The following is a 17,997-nucleotide window of genomic DNA, read 5'->3' as shown; positions in this document are numbered from 1 at the left end:
GAAGGAGAACTTTGTCAAATTTTTCCAAATTTTTGGAAATTCGATTTCCAATTAGAGCGCTATTAAATCGATTTTTAGGTATGCCATAATAATTTACTGGGGAATTATTAATTTTGCATTATTTTCACCATGTGTTAAAATAGTTTATAATAATTAATCCGCAACGATGATAAATTAGGATTACTTAAATCCATATATCGACGGTATAAGTCGGCAATCACATAACTCGGAAAACGCGATTTTTCAGGATCGGGAAAAAACTCTCTACATTCCTCATCTTTGAAGGTAGAGAGGAAATAATTCTTAGAGACAGCAAGTATAAGATGCTTTATAGGACTCTATCATCATTTTGAATATTATGCTCGTCTATCTGGAGAAATGGCCGAAAAACCGCCCAGGTAGCAATAGTAACAGTTCAAAATTGCAATTTCACAACAGTTTTTACACTGTTACTTTTGTACACTTTTTCATCGAAAAATTTGCTCTAGTACAACAGTTGAAAAACCAACGGAAAAGAGAAGTCCTTTGCGACTATAATCACTGAACAATTTTTCTTACATACTTAAAAAATACCAGTGGAAAATTTATAATTTAGTCATGTTTTCTGAAAATATAACACAACTTTAACTAGTGTTATACACTGATCGAAAAAGAAACTATTATTGCAATAAAAACATACTTAGATTTGAAATAAAACGGCGGTTTAAAATTATCAATCAAAAGCACTTACTTAACAAAACTTTTTTAAAGAAAGAAAAGTAGAATAACATTTTGATAACTAAAAAAGTTTAAAAAAATTATTCTAATTTTTTTTTTTTAAAGTTGATTTCATAAAACACAGAAGTAGACTATTTATGTTTTAAAAAAGCTATTTTACAAAACATAAAGTATTATACTGTACTAATGAGAAAAATTTAATCTAAATCAATAAAAAGATAAAAAAAAAAGACAATAAAAAACAAATTTAAATATCTCATTTGTTGCCATATTTTTGCAAAACACATTTTTATAAATAACCATGAAATATTAATTATTATTACATTATTTATTAAACAATATTAATGAGAAACTATTTTTAAATCATTGTTTCCTGAAAACCGGTGTAGCTTTAATTTTTGTCGAAAAAGAATCCATATAAGAAACTTTTATCACTATTTATCACTGATAAAGAAAATATAATTTAAATCGATAAAAAGATACAAGTGATAGTGATAAAATGACAGTTTAAATATCTGATTTATTGCAGTTTTTCTGCAAAACATTTTCTTTTAAACAGTTGTTAAATATAAATTAGTATTACATTATTTTTTTAAATACCATTGATGAGAAACTATTTTTAAATAATTGTTTCTTGAAATTTGGTGCAGCTTTAATGTTTGTCAAAATAGAATCCATGTAAGAAACTTTTATAACTATTTATCACTGACAAGGAAGATATGATTTAAATCGATAAAAGGATTCAAGTGATAGCGATAAAAAGACAGTTTAAATATCTGATTTATTGCAGTTTTTCTGCAAAACTTTTTAAATACCATTAATGAGAAACTATTTTTAAACAATTGTTTCTTGAAAATCGGTGCAGCTGTAATGTTTGTCAAAATAGAATCCATGTAAGAAACTTTTATGACTATTTATCACTGACAAGGAAGATATGATTTAAATCGATAAAAAGATTCAAGTGATAGCGATAAAAAGACAGTTTAAATATATGATTTATTGCAGTTTTTCTGCAAAACATTTTATTTTAAATAGTTGTGAAATATAAATTAGCATTACATTAATTTTTTAAATACCATTAATGAGAAACTATTTTTAAACAATTGTTTCTTGAAAATCGGTGCAGCTGTAATGTTTGTCAAAATAGAATCCATGTAAGAAACTTTTATGACTATTTATCACTGACAAGGAAGATATGATTTAAATCGATAAAAAGATTCAAGTGATAGCGATAAAAAGACAGTTTAAATATCTGATTTATTGCAGTTTTTCTGCAAAACATTTTATTTAAATAGTTGTGAAATATAAATTAGTATTACATTATTTTTTAAATACCATTGATGAGAAACTATTTTTAAAAAATTGTTTCCTGAAAACCGGTGTAACCTTTAATATTTGTCGAAAAAGAATTCATATAAAAAACCTTTATCACTATTTATCACTGATAAAGAAAATATAATTTAAATCAATAAAAAGATACAAGTGATAACGATAAAAAGACAGTTTAAATATTTGATTTATTGCAATTTTTCTTCAATAAATTTTATTTTAAATAGTTGTGAACTATAAATTAGTATTACATTTTTTTTAAAACACCATTGATGAGAAACTATTTTAAAATAATTGTTTCCTGAAAACCGGTGTGGCTTTAATTTCTGTCAAAAAAGAATCCATATAAAAAACGTTTATGACTATTTAACGCTGATGAGGAAAGTATAAATGAAATCAATAAAAAGATACTAGAAATAGCAGTCAAAAGATTGTTTAAGTATTTGATTAATTGCAATTATGTTTCAAAAAAATACACACGGAAAAAAAATGTGCGAGTTCAGCATCCTTGGGGTTTTTTAATCCGACAAGCTATTTTTCTGCTTCCGTAACTATCGAGACTGTTAATGCTGCAAGTCTTGGATGCTAATCTGACAATCTTAAAATATGGTCATTCTGCATTTTATAAGATATGCTTAAGTAACAGTTAGGATGTTAATTTGACATTTATTTTTGTTAGGTTAGCAAAATCGGTATGCTCGTACAACTTTAGTATTGTTTGCTTAGTTTACAAACCATATATGTTATCTCAACATCTTAAGACACTTAAAATAACTGTTGAGTTGTCAAGTTGACAATTATTATTTGTTGCGTTGACATTTATTTTTGTTAGGTTAGCAAAATCGGTATGCTCATATAACTTTAGTATTGTTTGCTTAGTTTACAAACTATGTATGTAATCTCAGCATCTAAAAACATTTAAAATAACTGTTGAGTTGTCAAGTAGACAATTATATGATTTGTTTCGTTGACAACTCAGAGTAATAAAATCTGCATTCCCACGGACGTTACGTCAACATTTTAAAATTGCCATAATGACATCGAAAGAAGCTGTTTTAGCATTGTTTCCGTATGTGCGCTTTATGCTCTAAGGTGCCAAGTTTCCATGCCAGGAATCCTGTTAGGAATTCAGTATAGGGATTCGCGCATTGCAGATGCATATAAAATCATGCCATCAAATTCACAGCGAAGATCATGTCCCATACCTAGTGTGCTTTTCTGATGTTAGCCTGACGTGGACTGTTAATATGTTTCCTGCCATTCTCGTTCATAATTGAATCATGCATGCGTTCTTTCGAAATTTTTTTTATACATGATGAAAAGTCCCCGCCCCCCTATCTTTTTACCCAGGCCCCGCCACATACCATCTCGGGCCCTGGTACCAATTTTCTGGCCCGGGCCCCTAGCACAAGGGGGGGGGGGGGTCCGGGGGGCCTCCCCCGGAAAATTTTTGAAATTTTAAATCTATTTGGACGCATTATGAAGCTCTTATGATGGAGATTTTCCATCAATTTCTGCAGAATAATTACGCCTTTTTGTTTACTTTCAGCACCAAAAACTTTCGAATTGTTGCATTCAAAACATCTATAATTTTTTTTTTTCAATTCTATGGGGAGCCGGCCCCCCCTGGACTCCCCTTTCGTACGTCTGTGGCAAGGGAGTTAAGCCATTGAAGTCGAGGATGCCCAGAAAGGAGCCTCTTAGCATCCGACAACGGAAGAAAATGAAACACAGTTACTAAAGATATCATTCTACATATACTCAAAATCTTGAAAATCTCTAAAAAAGTAAGAAAAATTTTATAGTGCCCTAGCGTGTTTTTGAAACTTTATTCACCTTTTGCGGAATTTTTAGGATAATTTTTTCACTTTTCCCTACGAGACAAGGGTTACACATGAATTCGTAATGGTTTGTCACCTGCGTCACGGGCCCCTCCAGGGCCCGGGCCCCGGTACCAAGGACCCAGTATCCCCCCCCCCCCTTGTGGCGGGCCTGTTTTACCTAATCGAGATAGAGATTTGAAACTTGGAGGACGCTCCTATATCAAAGGGAGCTATTTTTTGACCCCCCCTAAAATTTTCCGGGACCCCCCCCCCCCTTAGATTTTCCGGAAGACCGCCCTTGGGGTGGGGGGGCAACGGACACCAACTTATTCTTTTACAGATCTAAAGACCCCCTTTGTGATACCTCGAAAGAGCATAAAAAAAGAAAATTTTTCGCGAAACCCGAAGACATTATTTTAAACCATCTCAAAATGGCCGCCGGTTAAAGTTCAAAATGGCCGAAAATTGACCAACTCGATTTTCGGCCGATGGATTCGCGCCTGAAACTCGTTAAATGCGTTTTTCTCGTGCCCAACTACCCCCAGATACCGAGTTTCAGGCGAATCAATCGGAAAAAAATAAGTTGGTCGATTTTCGGCCATTTTGAACGTAGCTTAACCGGCCACCGTTTTGAAAAATATTTTGTATTTTTCTGAAATTTATGAAATATCTCCGTAATAGGTATAACAAGCAATTCGGAACTTTCAAGATTCTTTTTTTCATGAAAATTGCAACCCTGCGTATAAGATATATTTTTTTTTAATTATTTTTTTTACGGATATTTAAGGAGCCAAGTGGTATCTCCCATGCTTAATACCCCAGCCCCAAATCACCATTGCCTGATAATATCAAAACCAAGTCACCTGGTCGGGAATCGAACCCGGGACCTCTTGATCGTAGAGCCAGCGCTACAACCACTACTCCACGGGAGCCAGCATCAGAGGTGGCAGATGCGTCCTGCGCGCATGCGCTGCGACGTTGAACGATACCAACTTTGGTCATAACGCAGCAATTCCAAATTCTTATGTTATCGCTATAATTTCTCACGTGGTCTTTAAAATAATGAGGTTTGAACATCCTTTGTACGAAATAAAAAATTAACTACAGTTCATTTTCAAAAGCTCTCAGATTTTTAAAGGATCGTACATAATTAATTTCAATGCTTTAACCGTTTTGCATACTTTCAGCTTCAAGGATTTGCCAGACTGCTCTCTCATCTCGAATTGGCGGACTAGTCTCAAACCGAACCGCATCGCATCGCACCGCGTAACCGTTACATATTTTCGCCGATTCCGTTTGTTTCGTAATTAATTGTGTTTAGTGCTTCATTTGTGCGTAGTGTGCGTGTGTTATTTTTTATTAATGCCCTCCAGAGCTGCAAAAATAGTTCAGCTCGCCAAGCTCAAGCAGTGTCTCAGTGAATGCGAAGCAGAAGATACCAACTTCGACTCCTCATCCTCATCGTCTGAATGCAGAAATACCTCCGGTATGGAGGACATTGTGTCTAGTCCGACTCAGATTCAGTTAAAAAGGAGAAAAGTGGCCACCTCTGTAAGTCCATTCTCTTATTCATCTTCCCTTCTTATGCACTGTACTTAAGTAATTTTGTTCTGCTCGGAGTATGTGAGAAGACTTCAGGCCTGCAATTTCTAGTTGGAATTGAGGGGCACATAGCTGATTTTGGGACTAACTATTTAACTCCTACTTAATTTGACGAGGCAATCCCATAAGCAAAGTAGAATTTTCGCTGATGATATGCATTTCAGCTAAATTGACAGTCGTTTCCTTTTCTGCCGACCAGCGGGCCGATTGAAATTTAAACCAGCCCGATAACACATTGAATTGCGATATATTGCACAGTTAAGATAGGGCTATGTCTTGCCGTAAGCGGTGACATAGAGTCGACATCATTTCAATAATCGCCCCGCAGTCCGCTTTGTCAGTAGACGTAAGTAAGTAGGTATATCATGCATGGTGGCCCTGTTGCCCTGGGCAAGGACCTGCGGCCCGATTATTGAAACTATGTCAGCCTGACACGACAAGACATAGCCCTATCTTAACCATGCAATATATCGCAATTCGATGTCTTACCGGGCTGGTTTAAATTTCAATAATCGGTCCGCTGAGGAACAGTTTGCTGTTAATCGTGGCCCTGTTCCCCGGGCTTGGAACCAAGGAATAGATCGTATTCGATACATCAGATGGGTGAGATTGCATCGATATCGATTGGTTCAAAACATAAACATAGCCTCAAAAGTAAACTAAGAAATCTGAGAGAACGGGTCTTTTGTAACAGATTATTTATTCTTCTGAGTACCAAATGCCAATGCAAAGTGAAATTGTCAGGAAATTTCTCATTTTCAGCTTTTCCAATTTAAATCCTTACAGTATGGTTTGAGGTTATGTTCTATTGTTTTGAACCAAACGATACATCGAACCGTTATCGAATACGGTCTATAGTTGACTACGCAGACATGTTAAAAGTAGTAAAACTCGCATCAGATAAGTTGGCAGTTGTTTATAGCTGGCAAGACCAATCTACACAGGTCAGTCATTCCTGACCAGAGACAAGAGACCTTACACTAGTATCTTGGCCATTGTGGAAGCTTTTACTTTCGGAACTTCAGCATTCTACTGTTGACTTACCTACATGGTTGATGTTTAACAACGTGTTGGCAGTTTCGTTTTGCAAACAAGTCGAAAATGGCCGAAGTTTGTGAAACTTGTTTGGCTCATGACGTCACCCAAAGCTCATCATCGACCATGTTGGTAGGTCAACAGCCGAAATTAGGGTGATGACTTTTGCTCCCTAATAATTGTCCATACTGTTGAATCCCTGAAAGTAAAATCTTCCACCTGTCGCTTGGAGGCCAGTGGAGGGTTTCTTGTCTCTGTTCCCGACAACGAGTTTTGAAACTCTACTACGCAATGACGTACAATTGGCTGCCTGCAATGTATTTCTAATGGGAGCAGCCAGTGTGACGTACAATTGGCTGCCGCTGAGTCAGGGCCGGGCGGGGGAGTGGATTTCAAAAAGATGCGCCATTACTGACCTGTGTAGATTGATCTTGATAGCTGGAATCACACGCTGAATGTGGAAGTCATCGGCCTGATGCCTGAATTTTGCGCATCAGCAATGAGGCTCAGCAAACATCGGCTAGTGCCAGATTTGTCAGGACTATTCAAATAGATTTGACACTGTTTGTCAACTTTTTTTTGTTGCTTAAATTATCATCTAAATTAGTTTTTTTATCGTTTATTTTACGTACACTTTTCTAATTTACTTACATTTTTGTGTAGATGGATTTAGGTTGATTTTTCAGTGTCAGCTGTTGAAATTATCAGTAATTTGTCTGAAGGAAAGATTATTTAATTGGGAAATATGCATCAAAATTCTTGTAAAAAATTGTGCACCTTTGAGCTTATTTTTGCACACATTTTTCCATTCACGGTGGGTAGAATAATAGGCCTGTGAAATAAGTTCATCAATCTTCAATGCTACCTATTCCAACCAAATTGTTTTTTTCACTGATTTCAGAGCCTGTAATTAATAATGCTGACTTACAAGAAGAACTGACAATTTGCAAGAACAATTCAGTTGCCCTACCTGAATTGATTGAAGTTTTCAAAAAAACCTGCCACCTTAGAATCTTGCTTTTCGGGAAAGGTCCAAAGGATATTGCAAAATATATCACCACCTACCCAGCTTTATCTAAGCCAGATGGTCATTATTTGGTAAGTTTAGTTAAAGATTCACCCCATTGTAGAGTTTTTTTCCTCTTATTTTATTTGTCTTTAGTGAGAAAAGTTGACACAAGAGAGAGAATGTGGAAAAGAGTATTCCGTTCTGCACTATACTTGTGATTGATATTACTCACTTAAATCATGAGCTACAAGAAAACATAGCAAAGGATCAGGTTAGTTTTTTATGCTGTAACAGTTTCCTTCTTAGGGTGATTTGGTGGCTGAAAAACTATGAGTCCGGGAAACATGCGATACATTGCATCGATTAGCGCTGTGTTTTAAGTTAACGTCATTCTTATTGAATTTTGAGATCCTATATTTGTCATTGCCACATTAAAGAATTTACCAACAAAATTTGAGAAACCAATTCAGCATATTAAAGGCAGGAATTTTTCAAAGGTAAAATATTGCATTTTATCTTGGTATCAAAATCGCAGTTGAATGCAATATTTTCCCCCTAAAAAATCCCTATTTTAGTATTTAATATGCTGAATATGTTTCTCAAAATTCAGTGTGACTGACAGGAAGCTGAAAACACGAAGCTAATCAATGCGATTTATTGCATGTTGTATTGTCTCATAATCTTCCGGCAACCAAATCATCTTAAGGCATCAGTCTTCATATGCTTCTCACAGTACCTGTATTCTTTTTCTTAGAGAAGAGGCAGTATTTTTGCATTTTGTTTACGGGCGAGCCATCCTTAAATTATTCTACCCACGCTTTGACTCTCATTCAAGGCTTTATTTCTACTGTTATTTGTGCCTATCCTTACCACTAACAGATTTCAATAATCTAAGGAAGTCCTTTATTTCTACTTAATTCCTAAATTTTGTGTTCAACACAATTTTTGCTGGAGGTCTTTTCAATCTATAAGTTTTTGGTCGGAAATCTGTTACAAGGAATAAAGATCCAAAAATAGGAATGTTACAAAACATCTCATAAAAATCTGTCTATAAGTTTATTAACTTGAATGAGGGTGAGAGTGGGTGTGTGTGCGAAGGAAGGATGGTGAGGGAGGGTGAGGGTGTGTGTGTGTATGTTTGTTGTGTAAACTTTATTGGAGATTTTCCAATTCGTGGGCTTGATTTAGTTAATAAAAGTGTATTTTTTTAGCTTTTTCATAGTAAAACTTATGTCAGGTAAATATTGTTCAGTATGAGTAACATTATGGCCTCCTTGAATATTCTCATCTGGGTGAGTAATTTGCTATCTGTAACCATTTTATTAAACTAGATTTTTGACTGTTTTCTAGTAGCAGAAAATGAATGAGACTCGATACAAATGAAGCATGTCTGATGATGTCTTTTTCTCCCTTTTATTTTCCTTTAATCCGAGGATTAATTTTCACCTCAATCCTCTATTTTCTTTATCTTACAGGTTAAAGTTTTGAAGCAACAGGTCCCGCACAATATAATTTGCAAGACGGCCCGGGGTCTTGTTGACCTAGCCTTTTCAGACGAGTTGAAGAGAGAATATTTATTGAAAGGACAAAAAAGACTTAACGTGAGGAAGCGAGCATTTGTCGCTACGAAATATTATTCCTCAATAATCATGCGTAAGTAACTTATCTGCTGCTTAGAAAATATTCAAATGAAAAAGAACAAAACTTTCAAGTTGTGAAATGCTAGGTTAGGATGGGTGTGTTTTAATACTTCGGTGGACATCTACTGGTGAGATTTTACAACTACCGGTAGTGGTCGTAGTGTGACGTAGCTCACTAAAAGCAAATTGTGGTAATGGTGTAAAAACAGGCATTGTCAACATCCCAGCATGATGTTGCATGCTTGTGTGCAGGATCTCGAGGTTTCCCGGATGAATTGGACCGAATGCCCAAGTCAGCAGAAATAGCAACAACGGCATTAAAACCTTTCGAATCTGGTAAAAAATTATGAAGGGTTGGCTCCTAATCATAAATAAATAAAATCGTGACAAGATAATTGTATTCGAATGCTTATTCTTCATTTCTAAAAAAGCTCCTTTCCCTTCCACTCGTAATTATCAAAACATACCCAATTAAAATCCCAAAGCTTCCAAATGATGAATTAGCCCCCAATAAATTGTACTTCCTTTTAGATTAACTTCAGTAATTCAATCTAACGATCCGTTAACATCTACAGCCCATTCCATGAAGATGGAACGCATTTTCCAAAGAAAATGTCCATACCCATGCTGATCAAGTGAAGTTTCTTTGTCTGGAAACAGTTGAAGGGAAAAATGATACTTGAACAAATGGTGAAAGAAGATGCAGCTAGATTATTTAGGAAGATTCACCCATTTTGACGACAAGGTTTTAAAATACCATGTTTAAATCTTGTGGTGGCCCCTCCTAGTTTTTTTGTTATCTAGTCATCGAATTGCTCCATTTAGACTTATTTTGAATTAATTATCAAGTTAACATCAAGTTTAATAAAACCTGCTAATGGATCACTAGACAAGGTTCGAATTTAAGCATTCTGATACATGTTTCTTATCCACAATTTCACGTAAAACATGATTCGCGCAACGAAAATTACTGAAACCAACTCCTAACGGAGATATTAACATTTTTATTTCACATTGGTTACAAGGAATTCGAACTGCACGCTCACAAGAAACTCAAAGCTCTACGTGAGTCAAATCGCACACTACAACGGTTTCAGCAAGCTTCTCAATCGAGCAACGTTCATTTCCCACCATGTGTTTTTCAAACTATACGTAAATTGCTGTAGCTGGACCAAAACATCAAGATTGAGGTTGCCAGATTTTTTTATCGCAGAGACGTTCATGATACCGTTTAGCGCGCGATGTGAATCACGTAGAGCATTGAGTTTTCATGAGCGGGTGGTTTGAATTCACGCACCAAGAATCATTAAGTATCTTCGCAAGGAGTTGATTTCGGTAATTTTCTTTGTGCGCATCGTATTTTACGTGAAATTTTGGTGAAGAAACATGTATCAGAATGCTGAAATTCGTACCTTGTCTAGTGATCCATTGTTCCCACTTGCCTGGAAGTTGGATGAATAAGTATATCAAATGATAAAATTATTTCAAATAACAATAATTTGCCTGACCTAAGAATCATACTCAGGTTTGATGTGCAATTTTCAGGTCAGGTGGTAGGCAACCGATTCGATTTTTATCATAACATGATATTTAATGCACTTATCCTTCATGCATCCGCACACAAGGAAGCAATAAGCATTTTTGATAAAACTGAAATAATTCAAAATTATCCAAAAATCAAGTAATTCTATAGCATCATTTCAAAAGCTGTGAGGAACTATCTCAGCACAAATATTTCAGAATACTTTCCAGTTTACGTACAACTGCTAATTCAAATGTTTCTCATATTATTCTCTAGCCATTTGCACCGACATACACGGAACTGGCAATATAACCAAGAGAGTAAAACGACACGTTGAAAAGCCATCTGAGTCCTAAGTAAGTTTTAATTGCATTATTTGGTTTGAGTTAAAAAGGGAAGAATATTTATTAGATGTTTGCAAAGATAACTTGCGTAAAATTTTGCAGGTAGCTTCTTCTTTTGAGCTAAACAATTCTCCTGTTCTCTAACGGTTTTTTGAATGTGACCTCTCCTCCAATAAACTGGAAATCTTCATAAAGTTGCATAGATGCATTAGAGTATATCAGAGTTATCCTAGATTTTCAGCAGTATCTGATGATCAACTTGGTAAACTAAGATTGAGGCATACTCAAAGCGTAAATTTTCTCCTCTCCTTATTAGACATAACCTCTCTGATGATGTCCAAAAGTGCCGATTCCTTAGATTTCCCTTCCAGGAAGCCCTGTTGCAGAACTAATTTGACAGGTTCTCAACAAATAACTTGTAACACTTTCAAACATCAGTTTTTCCAAAATACTGGCAAAAACTGGTATGATGCCTATGGGTCTATAGTCTTCACTTAGTATTTTTTTTCCTTTCTTAAGGAGAGGAAAGACTTTCCTAACTTTCATTTGTTCCGAAAAAATACACACCCTATTATAAAAATTAAAAATGAATACAACAAAATCTGCAAGACAAGGTACATATCACTCCTTTAACAAGATCTATTGTTTAATTATCTTTTGAGCAGTTTTCTTTATTTTGTGCAGCGTTTTAACAAGTGTTCTTCCTCTCTTTTCAGCCTCAATGATAGCATTGGCAATGACGATGAAGAGGAGCTAACAGTTGTAAACCCACAAGCAGCAATTGTAAACCCACAACCAAACCCACAAGCAGCAATTGTAAATCCTCAATAAACACAATAAAATGTCGGTGCTCGGTGCGGTCTCTAAAGAAGTGCTCCGAGGCTGTAATTTTAAAAAGTGAATTAATGCTCCTTAAGTGCCATTATATAGCTATTTTATGCCTAGTTTACATTTAATTGGAAAATTATTTTTCAACTCTTACAAGTAAATTTGCAACCCTTTTAAGACTAAATTTTTTCCTATTTTAAGGAATATTTTATATTTTTGTAACAGCTGTTTTTCAACTAATGAAGGAGATTTTCAAACCATTAAAGAGTTAATGTGCGCCTATTCTAATTAAGGTGTTATCTTTTTTTAAGAGGTATTTTTTAATCTTTGAAAATAAATTTTCAACCCATTATACACTTGACTTTTACTTCTTTTAAGAAAGATTTTATCTCTCTTTAACAAATATATTAGAGTTCCTTTAGTTTGAAAGTTAATGTATTTTTAGGTCATTCTTCAGATCTTCGAGTATTGATTTTTAAAGTATTTATTATTAATTTTACAGATCTTACTCTTCTGATAAAATATTTTTTTAATTTATTAAAAAGTGATTTTTTGAATGGCTAATAATTGAAATGGGTTAACGTCCTTATTCCTATTTCAGGAACATTTAAACTGCAATTTATTCTCTACAAAGCTGCAGTATTTTGCGTGAAATAATTTAATTTAGGAACTTCGGAAACAATTGTTTTAGACAAAATATAGTGCCTCTTTTTTTTCTTTTTCTTTTTTTTTTTTTTTGAGTTGATATTCAGCTCTTTCACAAGTTCTTTCATGTCAATTTAACAATAATAATGCAACTGCTGAGAAACAAATTTTAAACCATTTTTTAACCAATTGAAGTTGTCTTGCGAGATACAAAAAATGATTTTTACTTAACTATTATTTTTCCATTTAGGTAGACTTTAAACTGTCATTTTTACTTTCATAAAATAGGAATATGAGGCCTGAAACTGGGGAGTTCTATAATTGATCTTTTAAAACCAAAAAATAACAGTTTAACAAAATATTAAAAACGAATAAAATTTCATATATTGACACTGTTAATTTTCAATAAAACTACAATTTTACGAGTCGTTCTATTATTAAAAATTGGTTTTTCTATGTATATTTCAAGTTTTTTTTTAATACTTTACAAGAATAATTCAAAACTTGTATTCAACATTTAAAATTTCTTTTTTTTTTAAGACGAGTGTCGCTTTACACCAGTAAATTTCCCAAATGCAATTTGTTTTTCACTACGTTAATCATTGTTGATTTATCCCATTAAATTATTTTAAACTGTTATTTTTAACTTCATAAAATAGGAATATAGCGCCTGAAACTGTTGTAACTGGGGAGTACTTTAATCGATCTTTTCAACCTATATAAATTATTTTTTTATAACATATTAATAGCAATTAAAACTCTCATTTAATAGCAATAAAACTGTTATTTCGAAGATATAAAAAAATTATTTTATAGCAGATCTTGCTACCTGGGCGAGTTATGTGTTTGTGGAACTAAGGTCCAACACTGAATTTCGAGATACGTGGTTGGCGAATTACTGATTCAAACCTAGTCTTTGCCGATGTTGACTGAATAAAGACTGAATCAGACTCCTCTCACTTTAAAAGTAGCCTTAAGTTCCTTTCAACAAACTTTAATTGGTAGCGGATCTTTAGAATGACACCGGAGAACAATTCGACGGCGTAAGTCGGCAATCACATAACTCGGTTTACGACGTCGCAGACTTCTTGTCATACTTCATTTTTTAATCGGAAAACTACTCAATGGCAATTCCTTAAAACTGCCGTGAGTTTTCTTCTCTATGCGAAGAAAATTCTGTATAAACTGCAAGAAATGATGTCAAATGTGTCGAGGTTCTTCTTTAAGAAAAATGAACGTAGAAGCGGAGATTTTCAGACACCGTGAACGAGATAATTATGTGATTGCTGACTTACGCCGTCGAATTACGAATTAAAATGAAATGAGGATAAAAATAAGCGGATGATTACTCAGTTATCCGTTGGATTAGATGTTTTATGTTAAAACAATAACAATGTTTTTGTTGTTTGAAGATTCCGTGACGTACTAACTTTTAATTTTCCCTCCTAAAAAGCTACTCCAAAGTTCGAAAAGTTGCTCGCTTAGTGTCCGCTTGTTTAAAGTGAAAACATACGATAATCTCACCTAACTTTCGTGAAAATTGCGCGATTTTTCCAGCGAATTTGTTTAATCTTAAATAATTACGCGCTTTTCATCTTTGTACCGCGGAAAACGCGTGATTTTTCATAAATTTTTTATGAAAATGAGAAATCGCGCAATAATTACCACGATATTGCGGCAAATATGCAATTACGCCAGCGGCTTCGTAAAATGATTCACGATTACGCTTTATTTGCCTCGAAATCTTGGAGTGCACGCAAATTTTGCAGCAGATGACGAAAAAAATTGAAGATCTCACAATTTTCCCCTCAATCGCAGAAAGTACGCGAATTTATTATCTAAGTGCTCATAATTTTCATACGAGTCGTAAACTCAAATAGGAGAAAAGCTATAAATCTCCTTCAAATTCGCGTGATACCACATGTACCTACTCTAAAGTTCAAATAGTTGCTTGCCTCAATTCGGATTTTTAACAAGTGAGAAATTGTGCGATTTTCATCTCAATATTGCAAGAAGCAGCAAAGCGCGATACCTCCAATGGATTCGTTAAATCCTGTCGAGAAATGTCGCACTTCTCAACGCGGTATCGCGCGAAATGAATTTTTTCTCCTCGCTTTTTTGCAAGAAAAAAAATAATAAATCACGTCAGAATCATCGGAATGTCGCAGCAAATACACGATTGCTCCGGAGGTTTTGTTAGATAGAGATTTAAGATAATTAAAAATCACTTGTTATTCGCCTCGACATCGCGGCATGCACGCAAATTTTGCAACGGTTAATGGAAAACATTAAAGAACCCACGATTTTTACCTAAATCAGCATTTAGAATTTTAGCATTTGCCCCTCTTTTTTTCTTCTTTTTACATTTTTGGAGAAATGCTCTTTTTGGTGGTATCATTTAGGCGACTTTATATCCAACGCGGCCCTCGCCACAAATCGTCAGACAATTCAAATTGCGACTTCATCACACCAGAGGGACGCAGCTCCTTCACAGGATGGGGGATGAATTTGAGAGGGCGTTGATTGAAAAGCTTAAAAAAGCTGTATTTGGACTCATTTGATGAGACAACGGATTGCAGTTCCAAGAAGCACATGGCGACAGGAGTCACCTTTTTGGATGATGAAAAATGTGCTCCAATTGAAACATTTTTCGATCTCCTTGAGCCATCAGGAGGGACGGCAAAAGAACTTGCAGATTGTTTAGTAAATTCTATAGAATGTAAAGGCATTCTATTAAACCATCTATCAACTGTACGTGCAGATACTTGTAATACAAATTTTGCAGACACGAATTCAGTTACTGTACATCTAAAAAAAATAATACCAACCTTGTTAGCAATAAAATGTGTATGTCATTTAATTAACCTAGCATGAACGAAATCTTTCGAAATATTTCTGAAAGAAATTGATCATATGCTGCACAGTTTTGCTAAGCATTTTGGGAAAAGTCCCAAAGCAACCGGAGCTCTTCAAGTTTTACGAGAGCTTATGGGATTCGAAATTCATAAAATTTTATTTTTGTCAGGAACTCGTTAGCTAGCTCATGGTTGTGTGTCGACCGTGTTTCGGATCAATACCCGGTCCTGCAGTAAGTATTTGGCAGAATTGACCGTAAAATTTGCCAATAATCAGAAAAATGTGGCAAAAATAAATTTTATCAGTTCAATTCTTCAACCCCCCGTAACTAAATTATATTTGCTGGTGGCGAGCCAATATGTTCTAGGCATTTAGGATCGATTCAATAAGCTCTTTCGGAGCGAATTTGGAACAATGTTTTTATTAAAGCCGAAACTCGAAAATATGATGAGAGAAATCTTGACTTGTTACTTGAAAGATACTCATGTAAACTCCTCCAAAAGCTTGTTTCTTTTGGATCACAAGGATCCTCGCGAAAGTAAGGACCGCAGTAAGTTTTATTTCGGCCCAATCCAAGATATGTCACTAATCACCAAAAAAAAAAAAAACAGACACCCAAAAAATATGATGGCAGTACCGTTTGGATTCAGCATTTAAAAGGAAATGATATCAAAACGGCCCGATTTCCTCTTTCATGATATACTATACACCCCAACGTTTTTCACAAAAAAAAAAAAAAAAAAAAAAAAAAAAAAAAAAAAAAAAAATTAAGTACATATAAGGTATGATGACCTGAACACGTTTATTTGATCCATCGCTTTAAAGGAGTATGATATCAAATCGGCCCAACTTCTCTGAATATGCCCATCCACTGATCAATAATTTTTTGGAGACCTTCCGACTCATCGCTAAGGAGACACTGATCATTACTTGACCCTTAGTGTATGTCCTTGTTTAGATGTCAAAGAGTTCCTTATGAGAACTGTAATGAATTTTTTTTCTTGAAAGAGATAAAAACAAAAAATCGTCATAAAATTGAAAAAAAATTCGAAGAAAAAAAAAGGAATGGGCCGGCCGGCACGTACAAAAAAAAAAGAAGGGGAAAATAGAGACATTGGTATGCCCGAACATTTTGGCATGGGTGACCAACCCGGTCTTGCCAACATCCATGAAGTTGCTAAGAAAGAAGCATTGTAAGTAGGAGGCACATAATGTCCGCAATAATACGCCAAGGTTCAGTAGTTTGTTAGGCCTTCTATCAGAAACAAACAAAGAATATGGCATTGCTTGAAAGTTGTTAAGTTGTTCACCCATGTGTGAATATCTTTCAGTCTATATTTCAATGACGATTTCAAGAAGGGCTGATCCTCCTTTTGACGATGATACTTGTTCATGTATATACAGGGTGAGCGAAAAGTCCCCGACCCCCCCTCTAACTTTTGAACGAATTGAGCTAAGGAAATGAAACTTTGGGAATGTTCCTATCTCAAAGGGGACCATCTTTTGAGGGGGTCAAAATTTTGGTCCCCCCCTCAGGGGGGGACAGGGGCCCCCAACTTTTTTTTTTCAAATAGCAACCCCTATCTTGTGATACCTCATTCGAAAGAGCATAAAAAACTAAGAATTTTGGCGCAAACCGCAGATCAATATCTCAATTTTTGACCGAGTTATGATAGGTCAAAGGTCAAATTTGACCTATTTTCAAAAAATCATAACTCCGGTTCAAATTATCGTAAAGAAAAAAATAAAACGGGAAAATTTACCAAATTGTGTTCGCTTTTACGTAAAAATTGCAGAAATCACTTCGATTTAATTTTAAGGGGGGGCTCGGACCCCCAAATACGTCAATTCAAAGGTCATTCAATTTTCCCGCGAAATAAGCCAATTTCCTCTGGATTTGCCTCCACATTATCTCAGTAAGGTCAAAATCAGTTCAACATTACGTTGGCAAGTCCCCAAATTTCGGGAAAAGTTAAAAAAACGAAATTTAAACGGTCAAATTTAATCACCTTAAATTTCGTTTTTTTAACTTTTCCCGAAATTTGGGGACTTGCCAACGTAATGTTGAACTGATTTTGACCTTACTGAGATAATGTGGAGGCAAATCCAGAGGAAATTGGCTTATTTCGCGGGAAAATTGAATGACCTTTGAATTGACGTATTTGGGGGTCCGAGCCCCCCCTTAAAATTAAATCGAAGTGATTTCTGCAATTTTTACGTAAAAGCGAACACAATTTGGTAAATTTTCCCGTTTTATTTTTTTCTTTACGATAATTTGAACCGGAGTTATGATTTTTTGAAAATAGGTCAAATTTGACCTTTGACCTATCATAACTCGGTCAAAAATTGAGATATTGATCTGCGGTTTGCGCCAAAATTCTTAGTTTTTTATGCTCTTTCGAATGAGGTATCACAAGATAGGGGTTGCTATTTGAAAAAAAAAAGTTGGGGGGCCCCTGTCCCCCCTGAGGGGGGGACCAAAATTTTGACCCCCTCAAAAGATGGTCCCCTTTGAGATAGGAACATTCCCAAAGTTTCATTTCCTAGCTCAATTCGTTCAAAAGTTAGAGGGGGGGTCGGGGACTTTTCGCTCACCCTGTATGCAAAATAGACGATAATCACCCTATTATCTACCACTTGTATGTAC

General features: G+C 35.1%; 1 protein-coding gene across 4 annotated transcripts in view; it reads right to left on the bottom strand.

Moving 5' to 3' along the window:
* LOC109035634 (uncharacterized) overlaps positions 1–17,997 on the bottom strand; it is a 226,466-nt gene that overhangs the window by 21,719 nt on the left and 186,750 nt on the right. The window lies entirely within an intron of this gene.

Source organism: Bemisia tabaci, chromosome 8 (assembly GCF_918797505.1).
Source record: "Bemisia tabaci chromosome 8, PGI_BMITA_v3".
NCBI lineage: Eukaryota > Metazoa > Arthropoda > Insecta > Hemiptera > Aleyrodidae > Bemisia > Bemisia tabaci.
This window is presented reverse-complemented; position numbering and strand designations above follow the sequence as displayed.